Below are 11,300 nucleotides of genomic sequence, written 5' to 3'. Positions count from 1 at the left end.
TCCACAAATATCTGAGCCTATTTATTCCCTCAACAGCTTTCTAGTTGACCTCAGCATCAATCCATTCATCTCAGTGATGAAAATTGTGGAGAATCAGATTGGACCACACAGACCTGGAACTTCCAACAAACTCTGCTCTTGGTCAAAACATTTTCTAGTAGACTAACATTGTCTTCTGTTCTCTGGTTAACAGAGGGACATCATGGACATATCCATAAGTTAGAAATCATAGTGAGCACATCCCATCTTCAGTGCTAAAAAGAAAGTGATGTGTAGACTACTGTAGCATTGCAAGCTGGTGAATAATGGACAGACCTACAATGGGTTTATTCCTGACTCTAGTTAGAAATTAACTCCCTCCTTAACGTATTAGTGTGCATGGGCATATTTGATGCTATTTATTTAACATTCTCTATGATAACTAAGTAGGATACAGCAGTGATGAGTCTGCATTCTAGAAATACACCTAAAGTAAGGCAGAGTTTCTCTAAATTGTAATTGACTAAATGTGTAGTTTCTAGGGTGGTATTTCGTGAACTAGAGTTGCTGGGTTGTTTTGTTTTTTTTTTTTCAGGTCCAATACACCTCTAAGAACATTTCTTATTTTGTGTTTATAATATGAAGATACTTAAAATAGAACCACAAAAGTAATGTATGGATGTGCTGGGTCTTGTAGGTGACCACTTCACGATCGAGCATGGCCATGTACTTTCAGTGTCTGTGATCACCTTTGCTTTTGAGACAACATCAATATTTTCACACTGATAGCCTTGCCCCTCTGGGGATCCAAAGCCATATACTCCTAGGCCCCAGATATCTGAATTTGAAAAAAATCTGACTCTAGAATAGAGAAGAGGATTCCACAATCCTCTTACATCAGAGAAACCCTATCCACTCTTACTCTGGTAGGGAAAGGATTAATTAAAAGAAGCTTCAACTGTTAATACCATAGATGTTGTGAGATGCTGCTACAGTATTGGGATTAGCTGGATGAGAATGGCTGTTAAGTGTTGTTGAATGAAGTAATCCCACCTGCCACAGAAATCCTGGGAGCCTGTGTTATTGGCTCAGTCACTAGGGATTCTATACATGTCAAAAAGAACTTTGCCATGACAGGGTGACTTGAAGTTACTATGTATGATATAGGGGAACAATGGAATCTGTTATTTGAGTACCAAAAGAAGCTTTTATTCTATATTATTCTATCGTTTGGCCACACCATGCAGCCTGTGGGATCTTAGTTTCCCAACCAGGGATTGAACCCAGGCCCTAGCAGTGAAAGTGGAGTCCTAACCACTGTACCACCAGGGAATTCCCCAAAAGAAGCTTTTTTTTTTTTAACTTTTTTTTTTTAAAACATCTTTATTGGAGTATAATTGCTTCACAATGGTGTGTTAGTTTCTGCTTTACAACGAAGTGAATCAGTTATGCACATACACACATCCCCATATCTCCTCCCTCTTGTGTCTCCCTCCCACCCTCCCTATCCCACCGCTCTAGGTGGACACAAAGCACGGAGCTGATCTCCCTGTGCTATGCAGCTGCTTCTCACTAGCTATCTGTTTTACATTTGGTAGTGTATATATGTCCATGCCAGTCTCTCACTTCGTCCCAGCTTACCCTTCCCCCTCCCCGTGTCCTCAAGTCCATTCTCTACGTCTGTCTTTATTCCTGTCCTGTCCCTAGGTTCTTCAGAACCATTTTTTTTTTTTTAGATTCCATATATATGTGTTAGCATATGGTATTTGTTTTTCTCTTTCTGACTTACTTCACTAGGTATGACAGACTTTAGGTCCAACCACCTCACTACAAATAATTCAATTTCGTTTCTTTTTATGGCTGAGTAATATTCCATTGTATATATGTGCCACATCTTCTTTATCCATTCATCTGTCAATGGGCATCTAGGTTGCTTCCATGACCTGGCTATTGTAAATAGAGCTGCAATGAACATTGGGGTGCATGTGTCTTTTTGAATTATGGTTTTCTGTAGGTGTATGCCTAGTAGTGGGATTGCTGGGTCATATGGTAATTCTATTTTTAGTTTTTTAAGGAACCTCCATACTGTTCTCCATAGTGGCTGTATCAGTTTACATTCCTACAAACAGTGCAAGAGGGCTCCCTTTTCTCCACACCGTCTTTAGAATTTGTTGTTTGTAGATTTTCTGATGATGCCCATTCTAACTGGTGTGAGGTGATTGTAGTTTTGATTTGCATTTCTCTAATAATTAGTGATGTTGAGAATTTTTTCATGTGCCTCTTGCCCATCTGTATGTCTTCTTTGGAGAAATGTCTATTTAGATCTTCTGCCCATTTTTTGATTGGGTTGTTTGTTTTTTTAATACAGAGCTGCATGAGCTGTTTATATATTTTGCAGATTAATCCTTTGTCCGTTGATTCGTTTACAAATATTTTCTCCCATTCTGAGGGCTGTCTTTTCATCTTGTTTATAGCTTTCTTTGCTGTGCAAAAGCTTTTAAGTTTCGTTAGGTCCCATCTGTTTATTTTTGTTTTTATTTCCATTACTCTAGGAGGTGGGTCAAAAAAGATCTTGCTGTGATTTATGTCAAAGAGTGTTCTTCCTATGTCTTCCTCTAGGAGTTTTATAGTGTCCAATCTTACATTTAGGTCTTTAATCCATTTTGAGTTAATTTTTGTGTATGGTGCTAGGGAGTGTTCTAATTTCATTCTTTTACATGTAGCTGTCCAGTTTTCCCAGCACCACTTATTGAAGAGACTGTCTTTTCTCCATTGTATATCTTTGCCTCTTTTATCATAGATTAGTTGTCCATAGGTGTGTGGGTTTATCTCTGGGCTTTCTGTCCTGTTCCATTCATCTATATTTCTGGAAAAGCAGACATTTAAAAAAATAGTTTTGTTTCAAGATGATCGCAAATGAATTTTTCCTCAAGCACATTTCTTCTAGATGTTTTTTTCCTCATAGACATTTAATCTCCATGCTTCTGATTTATTTACGCCTGACTCATCAAAATCTGTTTTTTTTTAAAGTGTTCTTTGAAGTCTAAGGAACCTAAATAAGATTTGTAAAAGATGTTTAAGTCTGGAAATCATATTGGCAACACAAAATAAAACATGAACGAGCCAGTTTGAATTGCCATAAGTACTGCTCTGATAATCTGCTATGAGGTTCCTTGTAATCATCTTTGTGACTGACTCACTCCCTGGATAGAGGCAAATTTGAGTAGAAAATCAAAAAATCTGCATTCTTGGGCTTCCCTGGTGGCGCAGTGGTTGAGGGTCCGCCTGCCGATGCAGGGGACACGGGTTCGTGCCCCGGTCCGGGAAGATCCCACATGCCGTGGAGCGGCTGAGCCCGTGAGCCATGGCCACTGAGCCTGCGCGTCCGGAGCCTGTGCTCCGCAACGGGAGAGGCCACAGCAGTGAGAGGCCCGCGTTCCGAAAAAAAAAAAAAAAAAATCTGCATTCTCTTCCTGCCTCTCCCCGAAGATACAATGGAGTGCTGTATTCAAAAGTGAAATGTTTTATTTGCAATTAAATTCAAACAGCTTTTTCCTTTCTTTAAAAAATGATTATCCAGTAGTTTCACTATCATCAATATTGAGAAGATAACAGATTTGGAAGATTTAACTAATAGAAAAGAATGTAAGAATTCCTTGACTTTTGGAGTAACTAAGTTTAGGCTAATTCTGGAACATCTCTCATCTTGTTTTGATCTGAAACAGATGTGCCTTCTACCCCTGACAAAAGTACTGCATGGGTGATTCACTACGTTGTTTGAAGCGTCAATTTCGCGTTACCTGTTGAACAGTAGAGACGGGCATGCTTTCTGCGTCTATGTGGTCACACGAGGTCTTTCTCGTCATGTCCCCACGACAGAGCGAGGGCTGTGGGCTGGGGCAGAGTCAGGACCAGGGAGCGTGATGAGGGACAGCGGTCCCGCAGGAACCCTCTACGCGACTAGGTTTGGGAGCACCTCAGCCAATGGGCCACAGCACGTGCAGGAGGGAGAAAGGAGGACATACCAGTGGGCATGAGGTGTGGGGGGCTGATGAGCCACTTCAAGAAGGCAAATGGCCAAGGCAGAGAAAAGTACAACCTGCCCTACTCAATATCGTAGCCACCTAAGGGCTACTGCCGCCAAGGGCTCTTTAAGTTAGAATTCATCAACATGAAGCAAAGGCAAAGATTTATTTCCTCAGTCACACGAGCCACATATTAAGGGTTCAACAACCGCATTTTGGTGAGCGCAAAACACGAAACGTTTACAACATCGCAGACGTAAACCGTCTGTGTCATAATCGCAAATATGACCATCTTCGCTCCAGGTTAAAAGCAAAGTCTCACGGAAAACAAACTTATGGTTACCAGAGGGGATAGAGGGGGTGGGGGGAGATAAATTAGGAGTTTGGGATTAACATATACACACTACTGCGTATAAAACAGATAAACAACAAGGACCTACTGTATAGCACAGGGAACCATATTCAGTGCCTTGTAATAATCTATAATGGAAAGGAATCTGAAAAACAATATATATTTATAACTGAATCACTTTGCTGTACACCTGAAGCTAACACGACATTGTAAATTAACTATACTTCAATTAAGAAATGGTTATTAAAAAAAAAAGCAAAGTCTCACCTTTGCCCAATTATATGGTCAGAACAGCCATCTTTATTGAATGAGAAAACAAAGGAGAGACATTGCATTGAGTCACTGCTAATTCAAAAATAGTCATGTACCACAGTGTTCACTGCAGGTCTATTTACAATAGCCAGGACATGGAAGCAACCTAAGTGTCCATCGACAGATGAATAGATAAAGAAGATGTGGCACATATATACAATGGAATATTACTCATCCATAAAAAGAAACGAAATTGAGTTATTTGTAGTGAGGTGGATGGACCTAGAGACTGTCATACAGAGTGAAGTAAGTCAGAAAGAGAAACAAATACCGTATGCTAACACATATATATGGAATCTAAAAAAAAAAATCGTTCTAAAGAACCTAGGGGCAGACCGGAATAAAGACGCAGACGTAGAGAATGGACTTGAGGACACGGGGAGGGGGAAGGGCTAAGCTGGGATGAAGTGAGAGAGTGGCCTTGACATATATAAACTACCAAATGTAAAATAGCTGGCTAGTGGGAAGCAGCCGCATAGCACAGGGAGATCAGCTCGGTGCTTTGTGACCACCTAGAGGGGTGGGATAGGGAGGGTGGGAGGGCGGGAGACACAAGAGGGAGGAGATATGGAGATATATGTGTGTATGTATAGCTGATTCACTTTGTTGTAAAGCAGAAACTAACACACCATTGTAAAGCAATTATACTCCAATAAATATGTTTTAAAAAGTCACTGCTAAATTAGATAGATCCCACTTTAAAAATGGAACGCATAACTAATTTCTGATTTTTCCTGAGAGAAGGCATCTCTTGAGAGTCTTTAAGTCTCTAAAGTATCCAGAATGCCTTTTAGTATAATTATTAAAAAATACTTTGTGAATATATTATTTACAGTATTCAAAAAATGCGGGCAAGGGGCTATGGGGTATCTAGGCTAATGCAACTGGGGCACAATTCAGTTTTCTCACTTGGCCCTTCGAGCTCCACGTGATGGGGTTGCTCTCTTTCTCCACCTTTCCTCATCAGCTCCTCCTCTCATCCATCAGGCTCAAGACAGACTGGGGCACCGTCTGTCTTCTGAACACGCCAAGCCAGTTTTTGTTCCAGACATGTTGCAAATGTTATTTCCTCAGTGTGAGGTTCTCTTCCCTCAGATCTTTGCACGGCTGGCACATGTGACCTAACACCTGAATGCTGACAAGGGGTTAAGTCAAACATGATCCTCCTGGATGACCTTCTGGACACCTGTCTATGGCCCCTGCTTCCAGCCTTGCACTCCTGTAGCTCTATGTAGTTCTAATTCATCTGTATCAGCTTCTTTGTGGTACTTGCCACTCCCTGAAATGACCTCAATTACTTGTTTATTGTTTGTGAGCAAGGACCTTGTCTCCTTCACTGCGGTATACAGTGCCTAGAACAGAGTCTGGTAATAAACATCTGTTTAAACAATGAATGAATGAATGCACGGAAGGGATAAAGCCCTGCATCTGTGTTGCTTATGTTCTAGTGAAATAGTAATAGCTAACAAGTGAGAATTTACTATAGAGTAGACACTTTACATAAATTATCTAATTTACTAACGTAGAAATCTGATAAAATACTCTTATTATCCCTATTCTACAAATTAAAAATACTGGGTCTTAGATCAGTTGAGTAACTTGCACGAGAATGGAATGGAGTGCAGGCAATCTTATCCCAGGACAACGCCTTCATCAGAGGGCTGTCTCTCTCTTTCTCCTCTCTGTGTACATTTCAGAATTAATTTCCTCAATTGGATTCCACATCTCCTTGAGTCCTTGGTGCTTGAGTCTTACTTTGAATGAATAATAATGATAATGATAATAATCTACAGTGTTTATAAAGCCCTCTACAGTTTATGTAGCAGATTCTCATGTGTTATCTCTTTTTGGATCCTTATAACTATCCTCTGAGCTAGGCAGGAAAGATATTATTATCAGCAAAATCACCCAGTGGAGAAGATACTCAGCATAAAGGAAAAAATCATTATTTTTGCATGTGAGAAAAACAATGTCACCCTGATTTTAAATGTCACCCCAATTTTGAGAATAGCCTCTGGCTTCTCCGTGAAATCACTGGAGTGAATGGTAGAAGATAAGTAGCACTTCTGTGCATGAATAAACCATGAAATATTATTTGACAATAAAATTTTCAATTAATGTGGAAATATTTGCTCTGAATCTTGGCTCTTGACGATTTAAGTCTCGGCCAAATATTAAAAATATGTTTTATTTCATTGCACAAAGCACTCTGCAGATGCTTAGATTCCTGAGAAACTGAAAACTGCCATTTTTCAGCATCCTGAATATGAATTAGGCTGATGGATGGACCATGTTGGGAGAATTAGGTTCTCTGGGACACTAAGTAGCCTTTACCCTTGCGCAGTGTGGCTCTGTTAGAGAAACAGGGGCTTTTACTCCGACCGGCTTTCAGATGCCAGTTTTCCTGGGCCTCTTGATCCTTTGTGGAATCCTCTTCAATCCAGTGATCATGCCAAAAAATAGTAAAATTTTAAAAAGGGAATCTGATCAAATATTTTTGACCAACGCGTTTATTTAGAATTGTGTACCTTAAAAAAGATGTGTGTGATGTCTCAGACAAATACGCAGAGTGCAGGGTAGGCATTTTATTGTGCACAGTGACGCAATGGGAGACTATGAAACAAAATGAATGAAGCGGAACTCCATGGATCATGACGGATTGACGTGGAAACGGAATGTTGAGTAAAAAAAGAGCAAGATGCAGAAGTGTAGTTATAGTGCACCAGTTATGTGACGTTACTAACATGTAAAATTGCCCGATTATTTTATACATGCATTTGCAGCTAAAATATAAGGATGCTGGTGATAAAGGTAGACGTTAAATTCAGGGTAGTGATTGGTTCAAGGGCTGGTGGGGGAAGGTAGGAAATGGGACCCGTGAGATGTACTCAGGATGCTGCAATTGTATTTGTAAGTGGTAGATTCATGGTGGGTTATTACTTATATTATTTAGTTTACTTTTAAAAAATTTATTTATTATTATTTTTAAATTTATTTTGTTGTTTGGCTGTGCTGGGTCTTCATTGCTATGTGCAGGCTTTCTCTAGCTGCGGCGAGCGGGGGCTACTCTTCGTTTCGGTGCTACTCTCATTGAGGGGGCTTCTCTTGTTGCCGAGCACGGGCTCTAGGCGCAAGGGCTTCAGTAGTTGTGGCTCTTGGGCTCAGTAGTTGTGGCTCGCGGGCTCTAGAGCGCAGGCTCAGTAGTCGTGGTACACGGGCTTAGTTGCTCCGCGGCATGTGGGATCTTCCCGGACCAGGGCTCGAACCCGTGTCCCCTGCATTGGCAGGCAGATTCTTAACCATTGCGCCACCAGCGAAGCCCTTGTTTACTTTTCAAAAAGCTAAGATATTTCATCACTAAACAACAAAAACCCCATTCTCCTACATAGTTGAAAAACAGTTTGGTAACTGCCACAACAGAGGTGTGTAGAGGGAGGAGGAAGCCTTTGTTTAAAGCTCAGAAGGTTGCAGAAGAGAGGGGAAAACATGCAGCTGCCCTGAAGGATGGGTGAGGCTGGCCTGGCGGTGAGATCATTCTAGAAGAAGAAAAGCACATCCAAAGTGCCAGGGGCATGACAACGCCTGATGTGAATGGAACCCGGCGTCATAATTCCTGGGGCTGGAGCATACGCCACAGGTCAAAACCATACATACAAGGTCATGAGGTACTTAAGAAAGCGGATTCTGGACTACCTGGGTTCAAAATCTGGCTCTGCCTTTTACACTATGTAACCATCATTTTTTTTTATTAAACAATTTTTATTTGTTTTAAAATTTTTTGTTTAATTTTTTTGGCTGCGCCCTGCAGCATGTGGGATTTTAGTTCCCCAACCAGGGATCCAACCCGCACCCCCTGCATTGGAAGGGTAGAGTCTTAACCACTGGACGGCCAGGGAAGTCTCCTTTAACCATCATTTTGTTATTTAATCTCTCTGTGCCTCTATTTCCTCATCTGTGAAATGGGGCTACAGAGACAATACTTAGTGTTAGCTGCCATTGTTGTTACGATGAGGGTGATAATCATTAACCCTTACAGCAACCCACCTGCTCCTCCAGGCACCCTGAGTCCTGTGGATTCTGCCTTACTAGGGTCTCTAATGTTACTCCCTTCTACTGCAGCTCAAGTCCTCGGCCTCAATTCATGTGTCCTTCAAAACGAGACGATCGGCCTCAAGCCCCGCTCCTCTCACGTCAGGTTGGAAGGCCTTCCCGGGATGCTTTGCGGTGCCTGCACATTCAGGGGGAGTGTCTTCCATGGACCAGAGCAGCCTCCCCTCACCCAGCCTGCTGACCTTGAGTGCCATCCAGAGTAACATGTATTCACCCCACTGTCCATAATCTGTTTCCACATATCATGTGCTTGGTGCGTCATAAAACTTTGGCGAGAGAAAGTCGAAAACAAAGGAGAAGTCTTTAATTCTTATTATTTTCATATGCTACTTCGCTAGATTTCTCTCTCTCTTTTGTTTCTGTACTTATTGTTTCTAGGTTAACGCAGCTTTCATGCCCCTGTACCAGAGATGGGAATTGTTATCTCTCATTTCCCCGTCTCATTATTTTGACTCAGGAGGTAGAACGTGCATCAGCCATTGATGGCACGTTTCATCTCCCCCACTGACCGTCTGCAGTCCTCTCCTCACTCTGAGGTAGGCTCATCGCTTGCCTTTGGCTTTTGGTGTTATTGTACATCCTTCCTGCCTAAGTGTCTGCTTTCTAGGATGCTACAAGGAAGTTGTGTAAGGCATGTTGGCGGGATTTGTTAATTAGTCTGCATTCTAACCTGGATGTTCCATATTGCGGCAGGAGTGGCGCTGTGCTGTTCTGGACGCAGCCCTTTGAAGGTATAGAAACTCCTGCTTCTGTGCTTCAGGAATGCTGTAAGGAAGCTCAGGCTATCCTGCTGGAGAGAGAGGCCACTTGAAGAGGCTGTGGAGGGACAGACACCGTGTGGAGGAGGCCCCAGACTTCTTGGACCTTCCGGTCCATGACCAATGCCAGGCTGCATCACACGGAACAGGAGACACACAGGCCACCTGCAGAATCTAGATCAGTCACCATTAATCGTTTTAAGATGCTGAGTTTTGGGGAGGTTTGTTACTCAGCAATTGATAACTGAAACACTCAATTAGTCTGCATGTTCTTCATTAAGAGACTGTGAAATGGTAAGAAACAATGTAGAATTTTATGAGGACAGGCTTTCTCTCCTATCTCTAATGTTATCTTCATTCCACTTGCATGTCAGATTTTATTCTGCTTCTAACAGGCTTATTCCCATATCTGTGCTTATTTTTGATAAATCCCCAATTTTCAGTCTAGAGTGATTTTGTTTAATGTCTGCCTGAGTTAGTGTGATCTTTGGGGGAAAATTTCTACTCGGAGAGCCTAAGAACAATTACAGTGCTTGTGAATTCTAGTCATGCAATGTTTTAAGAGGTATATTCATAGCAGTGCCTTCACAATATTTATTGGGAATAAAACTGGTAAGATCCAATGATGATCTCTTTAAAACAGTTATTTGGTAAAATCTGCGGGTCTGGGGGGCCAACATGATGGCAGAATAATTGCTAAGTCACTGTCAAGGCGTTGCTCTATTTAATGTCTGCAATTTTGCACAAGCCAAGCGGAACTAATCAAAATATTGAAGGTAGGTTCTTGCTGCTGATAACTCCCCCAGCACGTACCAGGAGAACTGTTTACAAGGCCAAAAATACGAGTTTATATATCGTGAGTGAATTGGATTTTTAAAATAAGAAACCGTGGTTGAAATGAAGCAATCATTTGTTCTAAAGAGAACTACTAGTGATGTTTTCCGCGATTAAGTTCTTATTGTGCCCGTCGCTGGTGCATCTGGGGTAACACAGGCATAGGCTTAAGCAGACCCATCATTTTTTTTTAACCCATTTTGGACACATTTACCTGTTTTTCACAACAGAGTCTCTCTGTGTATATTTCAGAGCCTCTGTGTGAGGTGTGGTTGGCTTCCTCTGACAGCCCCTCCCTGTGTGTGCCCCGCCCAACCAGGACTAACCCCATCCCGTGGGTGGAGACTGGGAGAGGTAACCTCACGGATTCTTCCTTGCCTGTTACCCTCTTGTTGACCTTCCTCCCAGAGGCTCAGTGCTTGCCAGCCTCACCCTTGATCCTAAAGGCTTGCAATCAGATCCTCCCTCTTAGTCTGTCCTTTCTTCCAGTTCATCCTTCCACCGGAATTCAACCGTCCTGTCTTCTTTCCTTTATAGAACGTCCTGTTCAGATGGTGGGCAGTCCTTGGAACTAAGAACCTGATACAAGATCACGTGTTAACCCAAATGAGGGTCCATAAGGATGGAATTTTTAGGCCACAGGAAAAAATATTTTGAGACAAAAGGCTACTTTTATTCTCCTAAATGAACACCAAACTCTTGGTGGCTCATACAGTAGAGCTAGCACAGTTTATGGGCAGACTGACCCGGGCCCGTGGGAGTTTCATCAGCTCTGAGTCTCTTGAACACGGCAGTGATCCCAGAGGTAAGACAAAGAGCTGAGCAACAGTGAGAAAATCTGTCAAAATCACCTTGTTCGTTTTTTTGTATCAGGCAAAGAATCACCTTCAGAACCAGGGATGTAGGTTCAGGTACGTAATTATGGAGTAG

This window comes from Leucopleurus acutus (genome assembly GCF_964270905.1).
Source record: "Leucopleurus acutus genome assembly, chromosome: 17".
Lineage (NCBI taxonomy): Eukaryota > Metazoa > Chordata > Mammalia > Artiodactyla > Delphinidae > Leucopleurus > Leucopleurus acutus.
Note: the sequence above shows the minus strand (reverse complement) of the source record.